The 23,559-nt window shown below is 29.3% G+C and overlaps 1 long non-coding RNA gene and 2 other non-coding genes across 4 annotated transcripts; 2 read left to right on the top strand and 1 right to left on the bottom strand.

Moving 5' to 3' along the window:
• The first annotated feature begins 1,843 nt into the window (after positions 1-1,843).
• On the top strand, positions 1,844-1,919 carry Trnas-gga. Its single transcript has one exon. It is a non-coding gene; the product is annotated as a tRNA-Ser (tRNA).
• Positions 1,920-4,791: 2,872 nt separating this feature from the next.
• LOC124955394 lies at positions 4,792-6,378 on the bottom strand. Of its 2 annotated transcripts, none has more exons than XR_007102861.1 (2): positions 5,158-6,378; positions 4,792-5,090 (listed from the first exon to the last, which is right to left on the bottom strand). It is a non-coding gene; the product is annotated as an uncharacterized LOC124955394 (long non-coding RNA). The 2 variants fall into 2 exon arrangements; XR_007102860.1 differs by having other exon boundaries at positions 4,792-5,077.
• A 6,453-nt stretch (positions 6,379-12,831) lies between these two features.
• On the top strand, positions 12,832-12,907 carry Trnas-gga. Its single transcript has one exon. It is a non-coding gene; the product is annotated as a tRNA-Ser (tRNA).
• Positions 12,908-23,559: the final 10,652 nt, after the last annotated feature.

Genomic DNA, 23,559 nt, shown 5'->3' with positions numbered 1-23,559 from the left:
AGTATTAATAGATAAAATAAAACATATAATGTGAAACATACTTCAATTACGTGAAACTTTTTGATTACTTACATCAATTTTTTCTAACTAAACATTAACAGTAATTATATTACTACCAGAAAAATGGTAAAAGGTATTGAATCAAAATGGTTAATATATAATACAATAAAATATTAACATATTACAAGAAAATTGTCTTTCATTTTCACGAAAAAAACACGAAATTACTTTCCGAACAACCCAATATCATAGAGCCTTGATTTTGAATTGATTGAATGTAATTTTAATATCTCTTATCAATGTTCATCAGTTACTTTTGACCTCAATTTGGACTTATTAATATTCATGATTGAGAAAGATTTTTTTGCATATACATGTAAGTGCTTACAAATAATGAAAACATTTGTTGAGCATGTTTTTATAATTTTAGAAAATTCTGTAAAGATAATCCTTTATAAAAATCAATTAAGTAATTGTTGCTATAAGAATTCTTGATTGCGACATTTTTTTGTAATTCGATCAGTTTTCATTATCTCTATAAAATTAAGATTGCCGTGTATGATTTGACATAACGGGTTGCACTTTAGGAATCCCTGCTGTAAACAGTAAACAAACGATTTGGAATATAATGATTTACTGTTCTGCTCATCTCTCCGCTACCACCTTCGCTCCGTTACATCTTCGCTATATTCCTAGACCAAGTAATACGACATCGATGGCAGGAGGTAAACTGTGCTTTTAAATTCGCATGTCAAAATATATTTTTTTTTTTAATTACCAAAACTTTTAATTACCATAACGACGTTCGAATGTCGTTAATTCCTTATAGGCGTTTTATTGAGAGAATGAACAAACGACGCGTACATTTTTCTTTCTTTATCTTTCTTGTCCTTTCTAAGATGCGTTTGTTTATAGAAGGAAGAAAAGACGCGACTGAGATATTGAGAGAGAATGAGAAGGAAGTGCAACGTGAGTAGGATAGCCAATAAATAGGACGAAGTAACGAATATATATGAATGTGAGTGGGGATAAGAAAGGCTACAGGATAAACGTGAAAAATGAACAGTAGAGGACAGTCTTGAGTAAACCAAGCGAAGGGTAACGGTAAAAGGTCCTGGATCAATTACAGAAGGAATAAATGTATTACTCTATTATATTCATTAACAAAATACTTATTAATTAAAAATAAGTGATTTGGGTTTTGCTAGTCTGTATTTTCCAGATAGGATAACGAAAAATATCCTACAGATATATCTTTTATTTAATTATTATTTCCGGAAAGTCGCGAGAGATAAAAACTGAATTATGTCCGTCGTTCTCGACGATATCACGAAAAAAGGTATAATATAATTAAAGAATAAACAAAAAAAGATATATGTAGTTAGACGGAAAGCATAGAAATTAATTAATTATAGATGTATAGGTAGACTAGTTATACATACATATATATATAATAACACATTAAACAAACATAACTAAAAAATTTAAGTTAACATAAAAGATTCCGTAAAATATCATTAATTGTATGTTTATCATTATCGCATACTTTATATCGAAATTTTTTGGAACACTCGGTTTCTTCCGTAACTGTTCGTAAATGGCACGCAATTTAACCTAAGTATTCTTACATTATACCATGTTACTATAGATATTAATTTGATATTAATTAAAAATTTCTTTTTAAAAGATAAATATTTGTATAATAAATTAAATATATGTTATTATTACGTTAAATTATGATTGAAGAAAAATAATATTTCGATTAATTATATAGAACATAATATACATATTATTAGGAGATTTTACTGTATATAAACATGTTTATAGAAAGACTTCAATATAGGTCTTCGTAGCTCATGTGGTAGAGCGTTTGTTCGGAAAGCGAAAGGTCCCGGGTTCGATTCCCGGTCGAGGAAACAAAAAATGCCCCTGCGTACTATATAATAAATTATTATATATCTACCTCCTCTTACTTCGAATTATATTGTCTTATCCGTCCTCATTCTACTTCTTTCTGAGATTTTATTATATTTTCTCTTTTCCTGATGAAATTGGGCTACGCGTCCATCGCACCGTGTGTGTCACGGGGTCTCCTTGTCTCCCCACGTCTTTCTTCACTATCTAGTCAAATTATTCTCTTTATGATATTATAAAATTATATTCATACGTATTATAATCAATTTCCAATTTAATTAATTAAATATTATAATTACTATTTCAGTAGATTTTATTTGCTTTAAAGATTAATAAAATTTATTTGTAAAAGGTATTGGTTTTTTAAGGGGAAAAGGAAGCTTCACTCTTTTTCTAAATAAATATTCCATACATGTAATGTATGATATTTATTATTCCCCTTAGTTCCCCTTGCCTGGCCTTGCCAAGCCTTTTTTCCCCCATTTACTTTACAGTCACAAGAGAAAATCTATATGAAACATTTTTCCTGTGACTCAAAATAAGATTCCAACTACAGACACTGTTTTTAGAGAGCGAAGAAAAATCATAACAACAAAATGCGGTCGGATCAGAGTTTAGTTTTATTGGACAATGGTTCTCCTTCATTATTTCTCTATTTCTGCTGCTGAATGTCGAGTGTTGATTGGGCTGGCAATAATCTGGTAAAAGGGGACCGATTATTGTATTATAATTGGGGTGTGTGTAGTACATTGAAGTGAATTCTATTTTCATCGTTAAGTGGCAGCAGTGAGTAGGAAGTAGTGTTAATAACAGTGTCTGTCCGTAGACAAAATATATACTTGGGCTGAAAGTTTCCTAGATAGCTCAGGTGGATAGAGCAGTCGCCCGAAAATCTTTACGAAAATCAAGCGAAGATCTAATTTTTTTCTTCTTTCTATCCATTTTTTAATTTCTATGACAATGTTTCTCATGAAACGTTTTCTATTTTTGTATTTCTTGCAGGATTCTTCTTTCCCAAGGAGCAGGAAGATTATATTTTTTTTTACGTTAAATAATATAGGGGATGAGTAATCACGATCAAAACACATGGACACAACGCATCGATAGTGTACGGCAACAGTCGGTGACAAGATTGATACATTAATATATCAATATCTCCTCGTTTGGTAAATGGACATTTTTTCGTTACATAGTATTCCATTACGTACATAGAAAACATTATATACACTTTATATTTTTAATGCAATATTTTGTAATTCATTCTTATATATTCACAATTTACATTTTATTTATAATCACAGCAATAATAAGAAGTGCGAAGAATTAAATTAAAGGGAAATTAATCTTTATATAGATGACCTTTCGAACGGTAATCGGACTCAGTACAAAACGATACTTTTTATCACATCTACATTTTACAGCTCTCATATTTTTAAATATCATAGACTCAGACATACATGTGGATGGAGCAACTGGCAGAAATTAAATTTATTGATATTTACTTTCTTACATTCTCATTTTATTGTTCAAACAATTTTGTCTCAAATAGGAATATATTTATTAGCAAGACTTTGTATGAATAAGTTTCCGTTACACTGATTGGTATTTCTAGCACATTTTTGTTCAATCAGCAATTATACACATTTTTAATTGACATTTCATACCACAGAACGTCACATATGTATTGAAGTAATTCGAATGATGAGTCGTATACTTTACAGTCGTATATTCATATCTACTCGGAGTTACATAATATAAGCATGTTATACATCGATTTATATAATTTATACAAATGAAATAATGCTTTTCCTTCCATACTACTAAAATCTTAACAACTGCAACGTAATGTAAACTCTTTTATAGATATTTAGGCAACTATTTCGTAACGAAAATCTTCATGAAGCGCATAACCATCAATCCTTTTTAATCACACGATATATGTTAATTGTATACATAACAAGTTTCTTATGTGTTTTTTTTTATCCATCCTCAAGTTGTTCTGATTTTTAGAATTTGAAGAATTTAGAATTTTCAGAATTTAAAATATTTTTCCAGTTGTTCTAAAAATGTAGAATTTGCTCGTTCGTTTTCTCGTTCGCTGCTTAGAAGGTTTGGAGTTGTGCAACAAAAGAATTTATCAATTATTACTGTCAAATAAATTTTCATCTTTATTGGGCAATAATTAATCAATTATAATAATTAATAATTTTCAATGAATTATTTGTGTACAATAATTTCACCGATGCCCATTTTAAAAATGGCATATCCTTTCAGAAATGATACAATATGAAAAATATGCTTATTGCAGTTAATGATAATCATTATATAATTATCAATTTTAATAATGATAATTGTTAGTGATATTATCACTTTAGATTGATAAACTCAAAATCAATACTTTTCAATAAATTCATATTATTGATTTTATAGCGCCGAATTCAATTAGATTAATTTATACATCCATGCTAAAAAAATCTTAATTCGATATTTTGAAAATCATTCGATGGTACATAAATTATGTGTGCTGCCCCTTGCTTTGCTTGCAAAAGATAAAATTTATATGAGATGGTCGTACTGCGACCATTAATAATATTGAATGTGTAACAAAGCTAATGCTATATAAATTATCTATTTTTTCCTCAATATTTTTTGACGGGAGAATTATATCATCCAAATGTGCTATTGCAATACCGTAACAAAAGTTATCTAAAATTACATCAATAGTCGTTGGAACATAGTAAAAGCATTCTAAAATCCGCATAACATTCTATTGAAATGATTGTCGGATATGATGCTAAGAATATTCAGTTATCGGTACCCAATAATATCCGCTACTTAAGTCGAGTAGAGGAACAATTGGTTGGACTGTGAGATATCAATTAGTATACTATACTTGAGCTATAGGATACTGTTGCTTGAGTATTTTACCATTTACCGATATATAATACATGTGGTTGATAGTCCATGCACATTCCTATTTTTTTTTTGACCGATTTTACCGGACTGGAGAATTGAAAATCATCCTCTTCGATGATGTCGGCTTCCATCAATTGCTATTCGTCATTTATTTCCTGACTATTATTATTGCTATTCCTAATGGAATACTCAATAGGGTTGATAATGTACAGATTTTGGATCCACGAATAATATATTCATCTCAGATCTATCGATATAGACTATTTGTAGGAAATATTTAGCAAGTGCATCTTCATATTTGCTAAGAATAAATAAATTTTTACTGACTAGTTCTCCAGAAAATTCTGTGAAATTTCCAAATATTCGAGTTTTCCAATATAATGGGATCTCAATTTACTTTTCCCGTCGCATTTTTCTTATCATATTTTGGAGATAATATTTCACTTATATCTCCATAATTTCTTTCGGTTACTATTCCTGCCTGCGAATAAAAGTGTACATCTTTGTTAAATATATTAATTATTGTTCTTACCTTTAGTATTCACTTCAGTTCGATTTCAACAATACTTTTTTGCACTCAATATTGTTGTTTAGGTCGTAATTCTGTGTCTTTGTCGGAACGTTTTTTATTAACATTATATCGTCTTGAGTATCTTTGTCCTCTAATGTTATTGACATTTTTTTTTGTAGATTTGATTTGCTTACTTTTTTCTCCTTGATATGTCCGACTATTATTTAAATGATCTTTCACCACTTTCTTTAGCCCTCGTATTTATATTCACTTAACCGAAACATTTTGAAAGTCGCTTTTTGTAACTATCAGATTTTTATTAAACCACATAATTAAATTGTGCGGTATTTTAATTACCGGAGTAATGATTAGACGGTTTCTTGCACTTACTGTACCTTTTTGCAAATAAGAAGATAAATAATTAGTCAATCATGCTTATTACCGTTTATTTATCTTCGCTTGATTCCGAGTATATTTTTTGTTCTCTGAATTGTTGTTTCCTTTTGTCCATACTCTTTTGACTGTGAATCGATTATGTGTTATATCTATGGCTTGGTCGTTGTTTTCTCATATACGCAAATTTCGTATTAACAATTTTTGTCCTGTAATATTATTGACGTTTGTTGTTGGTTCGTAGATTCTATTTGCTTTGTTCGAGTTGGTAAGAAGTTCCTTCACCAGATTCATTACTACTCTTATTTATAAATATTTAACCACGAGCACTTTACAAATATCGATGAGATATTCGATTAACCATACATCATACAATTAATTGTGCGGTATTCTAACTATCAGAAAAATAATTATACCGTTCTAACTTTATTCTTGTAATCTGTACGTAATATAATGATTTTAATGAAATGTGTATCATTTTCAAACGCGCGTTTATCTTCCCGTGTGATATTCCACTTCTGATAATTTATTAGACTTCTCTTAAAAAAAAATAAGAGATCGTTGTAATGTAATTTACCGTACAATGACTAATAATTTAAGACACTTGACTCGAGTGCCTAGGCACAAGTGACTTCATCCTGATAGCTATACCCTATGTATTTATATTAGTTGTAGGTGTCGCTACTCGCGGTTTTTGTATTTTTCCGCGCAATTTAATTATTATATATAGATACGAGAAAATTATAAAAGAATCTACATCTTGTTCGTACATAAGGAGGCGTATTATATATATTGTACCATATATATATATATTTTGTTACTCGTACCGTACTTATTAATGTATTAGCGTATTTCTTCGTGGGACATGATAAACTGGTAATTTTTCAAGAAACGTTTTGAACTATTTCTTAGAAATAATATATCAAGCATTAGCATTGCTTCATCATGTGTGATGTTCAATGATATTAAGTATAAGACAAAAATTCTCCACTTGTTGGATCGAAGAGAGTGTATAAATTCAGAAATTTCTACGTTCGAAAATTAAGAATCGTTGGAAATTATAAAACAAATTGTTTTTTCGAGATTGAGAATTGAAACGAGGGTTGGTAAGATGCATACTACTATCGCACTATCCGTATGCATTTCGTTAGTATTATCAGCTTCACAATTTCCGTTTTCTGCTCTCGCTGTTAATTTCTCATTGGTCATACATCAATGATCTCACTTTCCTTCTCTCTCTCTCTCTCTCTCTCTCTCTCTTTCTCTCACACACACCCTCATTCTATGGATTGCAGTTTTTGCGGCTAATATTTATACAAATCAAGTAGCATGAACTATCAGTTGTAAAATAAGAATTAATTATGCAACAAAAAAAAATATTTTGGGAGAATTTATAGACATATAGATTACAACTTCATATTAGTAATAATGATATTACATTGTTGATCGATTGTAAATTTCCTAGATTTATTTATTAATTTTTGCAGACACATGCATGCTCGAATAAGAAGAAGTAGTAAATAATAAACTCCAAATTAATATTTTGTATTTCTTTCACAGTAATACACAGACCGTGATAATTAAATTTACTAGCGTAAAATATACATTTTTTGTATATTGTTTATGACTTTGTTCTTATCGTTAAAAGTCATCAATTATCGATATTTATTAAATTTTAGAAATGTAAAAATATTTTGTCAATTAAGTGAACACTTCTGTAAATGTTGCTAGTCGTCAATGTCGCAATTCTTCAATAGTAGAACGTGACAATGCAACTGTCAAGCATTTCGAACACGAAGCTCCAATTATGCTGTGTCAGATTCCGTGTCAGAGACTTACTGAAATCTGTTTACTACGAAAAATGCGTCGATTATAATGGCCTATTTTGTTTACTTTGCTTATGCATCCTATATCGTGATTAACATTGATTTTGTACGCCTTCAAAAATGCGAGAGATGGCAACCAGCAATGATTTGATATATGATGGAGGAATTCGTGTCTCAAATCAAAGGATTCAATGGAGGAACATGAGGAAAAGAACTTTCCGAAAATCATATCAGTAATGAAATACAGAAAACAAGAAAATTAGTGCAATAGCAAAATATTTGTATCTGGCATTGCAATTAGGAATTAGATTAATTTAAATTGTCTTTTGGACTTTTGCAATACATTTTAAGTTTCGATTATTAATGTAGAATTTACTATTGTACGTCGAATTTATTGCTAAATATCTGCACAATCGTTCGTGAACAGACATCACAAGTTGATTATCGGTTTTATAATACTAAGATTCTCATTATTTGATTTTGTTCAATGCTCTAACTTCCACGTTCTAACGGCGATAAGAATATTCCTCCAGAGGAATCATCCATCGTCGCATTTTTCTTATCATATTTTGGAGATAATATTTCATTTATATCTCCATAATTTCTTTCGATCACTATTCCTGCCTGCGAATAAAAGTGTACATCTTTGTTAAATATATTAATTATTGTTCTTACCTTTAGTATTCACTTCAGTTCGATTTCAACAATACTTTTTTGCACTCAATATTGTTGTTTAGGTCGTAATTCTGTGTCTTTGTCGGAACGTTTTTTATTAACATTATATCGTCTTGAGTATCTTTGTCCTCTAATGTTATTGACATTTTTTTTTGTAGATTTGATTTGCTTACTTTTTTCTCCTTGATATGTCCGACTATTATTTGAATGTTTCTTCACCACTTTCTTTACTCCTCGTATTCATATTTTTTTAACCGAAACATTTTGAATATCGCTTTTTGTAACTATCAAATTTTTATTAGACCACACAATTAAATCATATGGTATTTTAATTACCGGATTAATGATTAGATGCTTATTATGCTTATTATACTTTGAGTGGCTAATCACGACTGCCTTCAATTCTAGTAACAATACTGTATATTAGTTGTACGTTTCGTTACTTGTGGTTGTCATATTTACCTGCTTAATTTGAATTTTACGTATATAGGTATAAGAAAATGAGAAGAGTGCATGCTTTGTTGTACTACAATATTATTCTTATTATTGTACTAGGATATTCCCTCGTCAAGGCAGCTTAGATTTAAAAAATATGCTTGTACATCTTCTTTTTATAAGTAATATCTCAAATGTTCGCATTTCTTCATCAGATATGATGTTGTATGATACGATGTATAAAATAGAAATTTTTCCACTAGCTGATTAGGAGAAAGCATAAATGCGTCTTAGACAGAAATGTGTTCATTCGAATATTAAGTTCCATTGAAAATCACAGAATGAAATTTTTTTCCCAAGCTAAGCATTTAACCCAGATCACTTCATATCTAAGAAGCATACTACTATTGCTCTATTTGCAAGCATTTTGTTAAAGTGATTAGTTCCACAATTTCCTGTACTCACCGTCGCTATATATATCCCGTCGATCATACACCAATCTTCTTTTTCTCTCTTTCTCTCTCTCTCTCTCTCTCTCTCTCTCTCTCTCTCTCTCTCTCACGCACGCATATCACAACACCTGTATCTTCTTCCTTAAAAATACATTGTTATAATTTGTAGTCATGAAGTATTCTTCTTTTTGCATTTAGCTCACGAGCTTTACAGATTCATTCAAAGAAATCGCGCTCTTTCATTAATTTTCGTGAATGCAACGAGCGGTATTTAATATAAAATATTAAATTCTTTTGGAGTCTTGTGCCGCCATCCTTGTTTATGGCGACCAATGGATTTACAACTTTGAGAATTAGAAATTGATGGGAGACAGATGCGAATTGACCACTATCGCTGTCCCGTGGCAAGAAACGTTTGCATGTTGATCCAATCAATTAAAATTTATGTGTTATTCATTTTTGTAAGATTTCAATAAGTCATTTCCGTGTTATATTATATTATGCATATTAATTTAACTGATTAAAAATTTATTCTTAAAGTATAAATATGTAATACTAAATGAATTATATGATTACATTAAGTTATAATGACTGAAAAATAATTTTTTATTAAATTTTTAGATTAATAATATATATATTTGAAATTGTTTAATACATAAACACATTTAAACATATCCCTGAACATAATATTTAAACACTCTAAATAAAATTTCGTATTTTAAAGCTTGTAATATATTGAACACCGATCAATTTTCCAAAATCAATGAAAACTGTTAAAACTTTGAAACGTATAAATTGAAAATCAAAATTTTCATGAATTTCCCATTGAGAATCAGATTCGAAATTTTTCGAATTTACCATTAAAATAAACGAAATAAATCCGTTTCAAACAAATTTTTGAAATAAATACTTTCAGAATGTACTTTATGGAAAAATCGACTGGCTAATAAATCTTTCTTGAATCCAAAAATATTACAACAAGGAAGATGTAAAGAAGACTAAAAAAGATAACGCGAAGGAAAAGATCAGATAAAGGGAAAGCTGACGTAATCAGGAATCTATTCCAGGTATGCTTTTCGAAGAAAAGATAAAATGAATAGTAGTCAATGAGGAAGAAAATTGCAATTTTGTTGTAAGTATGATCTTATCAAAAAAAGTTAGAAGGTTGCAAAGAGATGATAAGAAAAGGAAGGATAAGCATAATAATTGGATCAAGGTCAATATGTACTTATCAATCTGAGTTAAATTCTTTTATAAAAAATCATTTTACATAATTTGGTTCCTAGATGGAATTCTAGATAGTTGACTCAAAGAAGTGCTTGTAAGATTTTCGATATTAGAAAGATTGAATTGCTTTCCATATTTAAAAGGGGACCAACCAAAAACTACTGCGTAAGATCAATTGGACTTTTTCAAACACAAGCTTTGCTATATCAGTTCTCACAACATATAATGATATTGCGGTTTAAGTGTGAAGTTGGGTGCAAAAAAATACAATTATATCCTCTGTCGGGAAAAAACGAAATTACTTTTCGAACTACCCAATAAATGATGTCACATTATCCTCATTCTACGCTTATGTAATTGGAGTCATATGACAAATTATTTTATGAAACGTCTCGGCATGTTTAATCCAACCTTATCCTAATGAACTATTATTTATTACTACTAATACTACTGTTCTTCGTCATTATAATCCGATTTTTTCTTTTTTTTTTACTTTCAAAAATATACAATATACATATATATATATTTTTTTTTTTTTTAGAAAAAAACATTATATATATTTAATATTGTGTTTTTTCTATTCTTTTATTTTCAATAAACTGATAAAACAAAATAAGAAAAATCTCTCTGTAAATGAAATTAAGATATGCAGTATTAATAGGTAAAATAAAACATATAATGTGAAACATACTTCAATTACGTGAAACTTTTTGATTACTTAGATCAGTTTTTTCTAACTAAACATTAACAGTAATTATATTACTACCAGAAAAATGGCAAAAGGTATTGAATCAAAATGGTTAATATATAATACAATAAAATATTTACATATTACAAGAAAATTGTCTTTCATTTTCACGAAAAAAACACGAAATTACTTTCCGAACAACCCAATATCATAGAGCCTTGATTTTGAATTGATTGAATGTAATTTTAACATCTCTTATCAATGTTCATCAGTTATTTTTGACCTCAATTTGGACTTATTAATATTCATGATTGAGAAAGATTTTTTTGCATATACATGTAAGTGCTTACAAATAATGAAAACATTTGTTGAGCATGTTTTTATAATTTTAGAAAATTCTGTAAAGATAATCCTTTTATAAAAATCAATTAAGTAATTGTTGTTATAAGAATTCTTGATTGCGGCATTTTTTTGTAATTCGATCAGTTTTCATTATCTCTATAAAATTAAGATTGCCGTGTATGATTTGACATCACAGGTTGCACTTTAGGAATCCCTGTTGTAAACAGTAAACAAACGATTTGGAATATAATGATTTACTGTTCTGCTTATCTCTCCGCTACCACCTTCGCTCCGTTACATCTTCGCTATATTCCTAGACCAAGTAAAACGACATCGATGGCAGGAGGTAAACTGTGCTTTTAAGTTCGTATGTCAAAATATATTTTTATTTTAATTACCAAAACATAGAACGTTCGAATGTCGTTAATTCCTTATAGGCGTTTTATCGAGAGAATGAACAAACGACGCGTACATTTTTCTTTTTTTATCTTTCTTGTCCTTTCTAAGATGCGTTTGTTTATAGAAGGAAGAAAAGACGCGTCTGAGATATTGAGAGAGAATGAGAAGGAAGTGCAACGTGAGTAGGATAGCCAATAAATAGGACGAAGTAACGAATATATATGAATGTGAGTGGGGATAAGAAAGGCTACAGGATAAACGTGAAAAAAAGAACAGCAGAGGACAGTCTTGAGTAAACCAAGCGAAGGGTAACGGTAAAAGGTCCTGGATCAATTACAGAAGGAAGAAATGTATTACTCTATTATATTCATTAACAAAATACTTATTAATTAAAAATAAGTGATTCGGGTTTTGCTAGTCTGTATTTTCCAGATAGGATAACGAAAAATATCTTACAGATATATCTTTTATTTAATTATTATTTCCGGAAAGTCGTGAGAGATAAAAACTGAATTATGTCCGTCGTTCTCGACGATATCACGAAAAAAGGTATAATATAATTAAAAGATAAACAAAAAAAGATATATGTAGTTAGACGGAAAGCATAGAAATTAATTAATTATAGATGTATAGGTAGACTAGTTATACATACATATATATATAATAACACATTAAACAAACATAACTAAAAAATTTAAGTTAACATAAAAGATTCCGTAAAATATCATTAATTGTATGTTTATCATTATCGCATACTTTATATCGAAATTTTTTGGAACACTCGGTTTCTTCCGTAACTGTTCGTAAATGGCACGCAATTTAACCTAAGTATTCTTACATTATACCATGTTACTATAGATATTAATTTGATATTAATTAAAAATTTCTTTTTAAAAGATAAATATTTGTATAATAAATTAAATATATGTTATTATTACGTTAAATTATGATTGAAGAAAAATAATATTTCGATTAATTATATAAAACATAATATACATATTATTAGAAGATTTTACTGTATATAAACATGTTTATAGATAGACTTTAAAATAGGTCTTCGTAGCTCAAGTGGTAGAGCGTTTGTTCGGAAAGCGAAAGGTCCCGGGTTCGATTCCCGGTCGAGGAAACATATAAAATGCCCTGCGTACTATAATAATATAAATATACCTCTCTTAAGTTCGAATTAATTTGTCTTTTCCGTCCTTATTCTACTTCTTTATAAGAGTGTATTTTATTATATTTTCCGTCCTTATTCTAATTCTTTATAAGAGTTTATTATTATATTTTCCGTCCTTATTCTAATTCTTTATAAGAGTTTATTATTATATTTTCTCTTTTTCTAATGAAATTGGCCTACGCGTCCATTCCACCGTGTGTGTTCTCTTGGGGTCTCCTCCTCCCCACTTCTCTTTCTTTCACAATTTAGTCAAATTATTCTCTTTATGATATTATAATTATATTAATACGTATTATAATAAATTTTCAATTTAATTAATTAAATATTATAATTATTATTTCAGTAGATTTTATTTGCTTTTAAGATTAATAAAATTTATTTGTAAAGGGTATTGGTTTTTTAAGGGGGAAAGGAAGCTTCACTCTTTTTCTAAATAAATATTCCATACATGTAACGCATGATATTTATTATTCCCCTTAATTCCCCTTATCTGGGCCTGTCTTGCCTTTCCCCCATTTACTTTACAGTCACAAGAGAAAATCTATATGAAACATATTTTCCTGTGACTCAAAATAAGATTCCAACTACAGACACTGTTTTTAGAGATCGAAGAAAGATCATAACAACAAAATGCGGTCGGATCAGTTTAGTTTTATTGGACAATGGTTCTCCTTCATTATTTCTCTATTTCTGCTGCTGAATGTTGAGTGTTGATTGGGCTGGCAATAATCTGGTAAAAGGGGACCGATTATTGTATTATAATTGGGGTGTGTGTAGTACATTGAAGTGAATTCTATTTTCATCGTTAAGTGGCAGCAGTGAGTAGGAAGTAGTGTTAATAACAGTGTCTGTCCGTAGACAAAATATATACTTGGGCTGAAAGTTTCCTAGATAGCTCAGGTGGATAGAGCAGTCGCCCGAAAATCTTTACGAAAATCAAGCGAAGATCTAATTTTTTCTTCTTTCTATCCATTTTTTAATTTCCATGACAATATTTCTCATGAAACGTTTTCTATTTTTGTATTTCTTGCATGATTCTTCTTTCCCAAGGAGCAGGAGGATTATATTTTTTTTTACGTTAAATAATATAGGGGATGAGTAATCACGATCAAAACGCATGGACACAACGCATCGATAGTGTACGGCAACAGTCGGTGACAAGATTGATACATTAATATATCAATATCTCCTCGTTTCATAAATGGACATGTTTTCGTTACATAGTATTCCATTACGTACATAGAAAACATTATATACACTTTATATTTTTAATGCAATATTTTGTAATTCATTCTTATATATTCACAATTTACATTTTATTTATATTCACAGCAATAATAAGAAGTGCGAAGAATTAAATTAAAGGGAAATTAATCTTTATATAGATGACCTTCCGAACGGTAATCGTACTCAGTACAAAACGATACTTTTTATCACATCTACATTTTACAGCTCTCATATTTTTAAATATCATAGACTCAGACATACATGTGGATGGAGCAACTGGCAGAAATTAAATTTATTGATATTTACTTTCTTACATTCTCATTTTATTGTTCAAACAATTTTGTCTCAAAGAGGAATATATTTATTAGCAATACTTTGTATGAATAAGATTCCGTTACACTGATTGGTATTTCTAGCACATTTTTGTTCAATCAGCAATTATACACATTTTTAATTGACATTTCATACCACAGAACGTCACATATTTATTGAAGTAATTCGAATGATCGATATATTACTTCGAAAAATGATAACTAATAATAAAGATGTGAATGGTGGAGTAAAATGTAAATTGCCAGTCCTTGACAGATAATGCTGGCCTTTGTAGCCCCGTGGGGCGCGCCGCTCCTTAGGATCTCTCCTATATCGGCTTTGGCCGCCAAAATAGTGTTAGGCAATAAGACTATACTAGCGAAGAGCCATGCTTTCGGTGCAGGGCCTGAAAAAATCCCAGGCGCACGAAGGACGAATCGGGAGGGCGATTTCGCCAAGTACCTTAAGGTACATGCCCATGGGGAATCACGTGGAGGTACAACTCATCGCTCGGCCTAGCGATGGCCCGTTTTTAGAACGTCAACATAATAGAAAAACGCGTGTGGACCTTAATCTAACTCACATGCTGATCAAGCTGCGAAGACCGCGAATGATCGAGGAATTTGAATAATTTCCGTCAGTTATGTAGGCCAAAATTCACAGGAATAGTGACTGTTCGTTGCCCGACGGCGTGCTAATCCTTGACAAGAAAAGATGCAGTATTTCGTCTATTACAAGTTTTTTCTATTAAATATGTATATCAATCAAATTATACGAAACACTACGAAGATCGCAAGTAGCGGCACGTATAACTAATATACGGTATTAATAATAACTAATAAATAACAATTAATATACGCTGAGATTTAAGTCAGTCGTGATTAGGCAATCAAAGTGAGCACATTTCCATTAATTATATATTTCTTTTTTTTATTTTATACATTAATTTTTTCCTAATAAAAGTCTAATAAATTATCAGAAATGGAATATCAAATAAAAAGATACAAGTGCTCTTTGCAAGGAAAGACAATATTGTAGCGTGATAATTTTTTCCGAACCAAAGATTAGATGGTTTTGGACATAAAAGTAGGGCAGGACACATGATAGAGTGTTATTACGAGAAGTCAGATTAATGCACAGAAGCAGAGTTGTCAGATAAAGAAACGATCGATTGGAAAGTCAAGGATTTAAGAAACATATATTATTATTAACGTAATATAAATTCTTTTATAGATATTTAGGCAACTATTTCGTAACGAAAATCTTCATGAAGCGCATAACCACCAACCCTTTTTATTCACACGATATATGTTAATTGTATACATAACAAGTTTCTTATGTGTTTTTTTGTATCCATCCTCAAGTTGTTCTGATTTTTAGAATTTGAAGAATTTAGAATTTTCAGAATTTAAAATATTTTTCCAGTTGTTCTAAAAATGTAGAATTTGCTCGTTCGTTTTCTCGTTCGCTGCTTAGAAGGTTTGGAGTTGTGCAACAAAAGAATTTATCAATTATTACTGTCAAATAAATTTTCATCTTTATTGGGCAATAATTAATCAATTATAATAATTAATAATTTTCAATGAATTATTTGTGTACAATAATTTCACCGATGCCCGTTTTAAAAATGGCATATCCTTTCAGAAATGATACAATATGAAAAATATGCTTATTGCAGTTAATGATAATCATTATATAATTATCAATTTTAATAATGATAATTGTTAGTGATATTATCACTTTAGATTGATAAACTCAAAATCAATACTTTTCAATAAATTCATATTATTGATTTTATAGCGCCGAATTCAATTAGATTAATTTATACATCCATGCTAAAAAAATCTTAATTCGATATTTTGAAAATCATTCGATGGTACATAAATTATGTGTGCTGCCCCTTGCTTTGCTTGCAAAAGATAAAATTTATATGAGATGGTCGTACTGCGACCATTAATAATATTGAATGTGTAACAAAGCTAATGCTATATAAATTATCTATTTTTTCCTCAATATTTTTTGACGGGAGAATTATATCATCCAAATGTGCTATTGCAATACCGTAACAAAAGTTATCTAAAATTACATCAATAGTCGTTGGAACATAGTAAAAGCATTCTAAAATCCGCATAACATTCTATTGAAATGATTGTCGGATATGATGCTAAGAATATTCAGTTATCGGTACCCAATAATATCCGCTACTTAAGTCGAGTAGAGGAACAATTGGATAGACTGTGAGATATCAATTAGTATACTATACTTGAGCTATAGGATACTGTTGCTTGAGTATTTTACCATTTACTGATATATAATACATGTGGTTGATAGTCCATGCACATTCCTATTTTTTTTTTGACCGATTTTACCGGACTGGAGAATTGAAAATCATCCTCTTCGATGATGTCGGCTTCCATCAATTGCTATTCGTCATTTATTTCCTGACTATTATTATTGCTATTCCTAATGGAATACTCAATACAGTTGATAATGTACAGATTTTGGATCCACGAATAATATATTCATCTCAGATCTATCGATATAGACTATTTGTAGGAGATATTTAGCAAGTGCATCTTCATATTTGCTAAGAATAAGTAAATTTTTACAGACTAGTTCTCTAGAAAATTCTGTGAAATTTCCAAATATTCGAGTTTTTCAATATAATGGGATCTCAATTTACTTTTCCCGTCGCATTTTTCTTATCATATTTTGGAGATAATATTTCATTTATATCTCCATAATTTCTTTCGGTTACTATTCCTGCCTGCGAATAAAAGCGTACATTTTTGTTAAATATATTAATTATTGTTCTTACCTTTAGTATTCACTTCAGTTCGATTTCAACAATACTTTTTTGCACTCAATATTGTTGTTTAGGTCGTAATTCTGTGTCTTTGTCGAAACGTTTTTTATCAACATTATATCGTCTTGAGTATCTTTGTCCTCTAATGTTATTGACATTTTTATTTGTAGATTTGATTTGCTTTCTTTTTTCTCCTTGATATGTCCGACTATTATTTGAATGTTTCTTTACCACTTTCTTTACTCCTCGTATTCATATTTTCTTAACCGAAACATTTTGAATATCGCTTTTTGTTACTATCAGATTTTTATTAGACCACACAATTAAATCATATGTTATTTTAATTATCGGATTAATGATTAGATGCTTATTATGCTTATTATACTTTGAGTGGCTAATCACGACTGCCTTCAATTCTAGTAACAATACTGTATATTAGTTGTACGTTTCGTTACTTGTGGTTGTCATATTTACCTGCGTAATTTGAATTTTACGTATATAGGTATAAGAAAATGAGAAGAGTGCATGCTTTGTTGTACTACAATATTATTCTTATTATTGTACTAGGATATTCCCTCGTCAAGGCAGCTTAGATTTAAAAAATATGCTTGTACATCTTCTTTTTATAAGTAATATCTCAAATGTTCGCATTTCTTCATCAGATATGATGTTGTATGATACGATGTATAAAATAGAAATTTTTCCAATAGCTGATTAGGAGAAAGCATAAATGCGTCTCAGACAGAAATGTGTTCATTCGAATATTAAGTTCCATTGAAAATCACAGAATGAAATTTTTTTCCCAAGCTAAGCATTTAACCCAGATCACCTCATATCTAAGAAGCATACTAGTATCGCACTATCCGCATGCATTTGTTAATGTGATTAGTTCCACAATTTCCTGTACTCACCGTCGCTACATATATCCCGTTGGTCATACACCAATCTTCTTTCTCTCTCTCTCTCTCTCTCTCTCTCTCTCTCTCTCTCTCTCATTCACTCTTTTTAAGTACATTTGTTTTATTGTTAATATTTCTAGAACTTAAATAACCTAAACTTTCTATTATATTATAATTATACAAAATTTATTTTCTATAATTTTAATATACAGAAACTTAGATTAAAACTTTCTTATTAATAATAAGGATATTATAATGGCATCATTATATATAATTATTATCATTATAATATTCGTTTGCGTATCACTTGCATTTTATCAGTTTAAATAAACAGGCCTTCTTGTCAGTTCTATTTAGATATAACTATGGTGCATATTATTGATTTAACAATGTCCGTATTACTTTACATAGTCTAAAATTATTGTAATTTTAAATTGTATTATATATTGTTATTTAGGTGCTTTGTGAACGAAGGTGGGGCAATTTCAGTTGCCAAAGAAATATATGGTACTATTATTAATTCTTTCTGCTACAATATTTTCTGAATTTCTATTTTTTACCAATATACTATAATGTAGCTGTGAAGATAGATAATTTCTCTTTACTTAAACTCCTATCTTTCCATTTCCCTTTCCTAATTCATTATTACCTTGGTGGTTAGTTCGAAAAAAATTATCAAGTCAGTCCATAAAAAATGTTCGTATTCATCAATGAGACAGTCAATTCTTACCAACATCATTGCTGTGCTGCAATTGAAAATATTTAGAAAAGTGCAGTCTATAGACATTTTACGTAGACAAATCATTAAGACTTCCGTGTTTTGCTAACTTCATCGATCATACATTCTTCCGAGTTAGCCAGCATAACTAACGAAACACGCATATCACAACATCTGTATCTTTTTCCTTAAAAATACATTGTTATAATTTGTAGTCATGAAGTATTCTTCTTTGTACATTTAGCTCACGAGCTTTACAGATTCATTCAAAGAAATCGCGCTCTTTCATTAATTTTCGTGAATGCAACGAGCGGTATTTAACATAAAATATTAAATTCTTTTGGAACCTTGTTCCGCCATCCTTGTTTATGGCGACCAATGGATTTACAACTTTGATAATTAAAAAGTGATGGAAGACAGATGCGAATTGACCACTATCGCTGTCCCGGGGCAAGAAACGTTTGCATGTTGATCCAATCAATTAAAATTTATGTTATTCATTTTTGTAAGATTTCAATAAGTCATTTCCAATAAGTAATTCGAAAATTGCGAATTAAGATAACGTTTTGTAGATACTCAATTTGTTAATTGTTTAATAAATTATGTAACATTATGAAAGAAACGATTTTTGAGATTTCAATAAGTTATATAGAATGCTTCAGATTAAAGGATAATTTCACATCGTGTTATTGTTATGATACAGTAAATGTTGTCTCTATTTATAGTATAAATTGGATAAATGCAGTTTTCTAAATATTTGTAAGCTTAAGAAAAAAGTCATATACTAAATGTATATACTGGATTATAGAGAAGTGATGATAAGGGAGAAGAATAGAGAGAAGAATTGTACTGTCAATAGTGTCTACAATACACAGACTCTTGCTAAAAAATTGTCTCCTTGTTTCAATAACATATTATTTTGAAAATCTGATGAAATTTGTCGAAAAGAAAGCATTTATATACCTTCTTTTATACTTTTGCTACATTCCTGTCGTTTGTTATCATTATCCCCAATCTTATAGTTAATACCATTATCATTTGTACGATTATCATTTGTCGTCGCGTACATGAAAAGTTAATGAGAGAATGAAATTTTTTTGAAGGATTCTGTGGAGCTCGTAAATAAATGCGCGAAGAAGAATGCTTCGTGACTGCAAATTATAACAATGTATTTTTAAGGAAAAAGATACTATTGTTGTGAAACGCATGTTTCGTTGTTACGTTGGTTAACTCGGAAAAAGGTATGATCTATGAAGTTAGCAAGACACGAAAGTCTTAATGATTTGTCTACGTAAAATGTCTATCAATTGCACTTTTCTAAATACCTCCAATTGTGGCATGGCAATGATATTGGTAAGAATTGATTGTCTCATTGATGAGTACGAACATTTTTTATGGACCGACTTGATAATTTTTTTCGAACTATCCACGAAGGCAATAATGATTTAGGAAAGGGAAATAAAAAAATAGGTGTTTAAGTAAGAAATGCATGGAAAGGGAAAGGGAGATACTTATTCTGTCGTGGGCTTGTCAGAATACATCGTTCGAAATGTTTCATTAGTTTTGTGTGTGGTCCTTTGCCTTGATTACCCAATGGACTCCTAAATGATATTTAAAGTATAGCCCTAACAAAACCAATAGCTCATTTTGTTTAATAGTCTACTTCCACCGTTTATTTATCGCCTGGCTCGACATATTTTTAAAGACTATCTGCTTAACTAAAAGTGCCTAAGTTCGGACAAAGGTAGCATTGTGTTCTTTGTTTACGCGTTTTCTTAGTCCTTATCCAACGAATGCTCCAAAAACAGATATGTATGTCGAATTTTTGAAGTTGATTCTTCTAAATAATTCTCGACCAATTTTTTGTATGCTAAGTAACATAAAGAATGAGCAATCACAATGAAAACACATGTCTCAACGGGGCAACGAGATATATTGACATATCTATATGTATTTATTCGATAGATGATTTCTTTTATCACCAAGTACGTGATTAGAAAATATTATATAAATATATATTTATTTTACACATTGAACATTACATACATTATTTACATATACTTTATAAGTACATGTAATGTTTGCACATAGACATATTATTTTTTCATTACATATATATTTTTTATATCTAATGTCTTTTTTATTATTTATTTGTTTGTTTGTTTGTTTGTTTGTTTTTTTTTCTTTTTTTTTTCATAGAATTATATATTTTATACTTTTAATTCAATATGATAGCCCTGCATATTCACAACTTTCATTTTATTTTTTATCACTGCATAATAATTTGAAAAAAGAAATTAGAAAAAATTAATCTTCATATGGACGAATCTTCGAACAAGAATCGAACACTATATAAATTATACAAGTCATTCCAGCAAATCTATATTTTATAATTTCGATATATTCAAATTTCCCAGATTACGACATATATATAAACCGCGGACAAAAGTTGGTATTAAATATATACTCATTTGCATGATTAATTTCTCATTAAATTTTCAGGAGATATAATAAATATATTTTCTATTCTATAATATATTTTTTTATTCTATAATATATTTTCTAATAAATGTGATAAGTAGATGTAAATCTACTCATTATATTTATTAGAATTGCAAGAATATTGTTTCTTGTACAATCGTATCCTATATAATCCTATACAATCGTTGCAATATTTGCCAACTACCGCGTCCGGTATCAATTAAGAATTTTGCATAAAAATTTCAATATCAAAATAAGAAATCGATGGATATTTTCCTCAACAGTTGTCTCAGTACAGGAGATTTATTATTATTAGCATGCATAATAATTAATACTGTGTGGAAAAGGAGATTTTTTGTAAGTTATATGACTGAAAAGTGATCTTTAAAGTGTTGAAACTATTATAAATTTTGAAGTCTTCTTCGAAAATCTTGTTTCGTAACTCGATGATTGAGAAAATGAAAAACGAACGATTGAGAAAACAATTTTGTTCAATTCTAAGTCTCATTACGGAGGCTGGAATGCTCGGACTTAGATCTTAGACCAGGATGGAAGTATTATGTATAATGTATGTGTGTGTGTGTGTGTGTGTGTGTGTGTGTGTGTGTGTTACGATGTTCAGGATGCAGTATTTTTACAATTCTAACAATAATGAGAGTAATCTGCTATAATAATAGTAATATGATATAATAATGAAAATGTATGAATAATATAATGACAAATAATAAAAATAAAATATAATATTTAAATAATAATGATGATGATGATGATGATGATGATGATGATGAGATAAAGAATGGAACGTAACAGGGAATAGAAGCAAAACAAAGTCAAAGTTTCAAAAATCTGAACCAATCTAATTCAAGTACGCTTAATTAAAGTGCTATTACCGAGTTTAGTATATCCTGCGGACATTATTAGTTCATTAGAATGTCATTCCTGCTTTGTAGTGCAACTACTACGTTTCAATCTACGTTACAGTTAAGATAACTTACGGTAAATGATTGCAATGGTGTATTTAGACGATATCATTGTCTCGTCAAAAAAAATAGGATAATTAATTTTATACGACATTTATTTTGTTAAACTATTTACCACATTGTTGATGATACATTGATCTTGTGATAAGTGCATATTCCAATTGTCATCATTTAAATTACTAATTGTTGCTATGTAAGTTAACAAAAATCGATGTATTCTATTTACTTATTTGTTTATCTTCGGAGTAGCAGCAATATTTACAAAACTAATTCTTCAATCTTTATTTTACTTATAATACTTTCTTTGTCATTAATAATTTATTAAGATTGGCCGTAATATCAGATAAACTCTTTTAAGAAAATTAAAGTCTCATTATAGATAGAAAATTAAAATCTCGTTACAATTTACTTGATCATACAATATTTCCTGTAGCTATATATTGGGACAATAATATATCTATTTCGACGTTTCGTAGATATAAATGATTTTAGTTGATCTAGATGAATAATAGAGCAAGCATTACTAGCTTTTCTAAAGGATGTAGCAATCCTAGCTGTTTACTCGACGGAGTTTTATAATAATAACACTTGTACATCAATATCAAATATTTTATATTAAGTAAATAATATGTTTCTATTATTGCCGCTAAGGTCTTATTGATTTCAACGTGACATAAGTTCTTTTCTTATAACCAACAATAATTATTTTAGTATTGTTAAATAGTATTATATAATATTTTCGGCTACTATTTAGTAACATGAATCGTCAGGAACAAAACTTCTAATTTCTTTTCGTTACACGATATACAGCAAACTTTATAAATTTTAAATATTTTTTTGATTGCTTTTTCTAATTCGGTTCTAACGATCAAAATTGATTTTTCACTCCTACAATCCAATCTTTATTAATAATCATACTGTACTAACATTTTTACTAAAACTAAATCTGGAAAAAATGTGTTTAGTTATCAATTTTTTTTTTTAATTTAAATTAAATCGATTTATTATTATTCTTTTTAAATGCAAATATATATATCAGAGGGGATATTTTTATTTTATTGAAAGTAGTTATTATGAAAATATAAATTTTTATTTTCAATAAACCTCCAGTATAAATACGTAGGATGAAATATGTAACGAAACATGCTTTGATTAGATGAAACTTTTGGAAAATTTCTAAA

The sequence above is a fragment of the Vespa velutina genome, chromosome 18 (genome assembly GCF_912470025.1).
Source record: "Vespa velutina chromosome 18, iVesVel2.1, whole genome shotgun sequence".
Lineage (NCBI taxonomy): Eukaryota > Metazoa > Arthropoda > Insecta > Hymenoptera > Vespidae > Vespa > Vespa velutina.
This window is presented reverse-complemented; position numbering and strand designations above follow the sequence as displayed.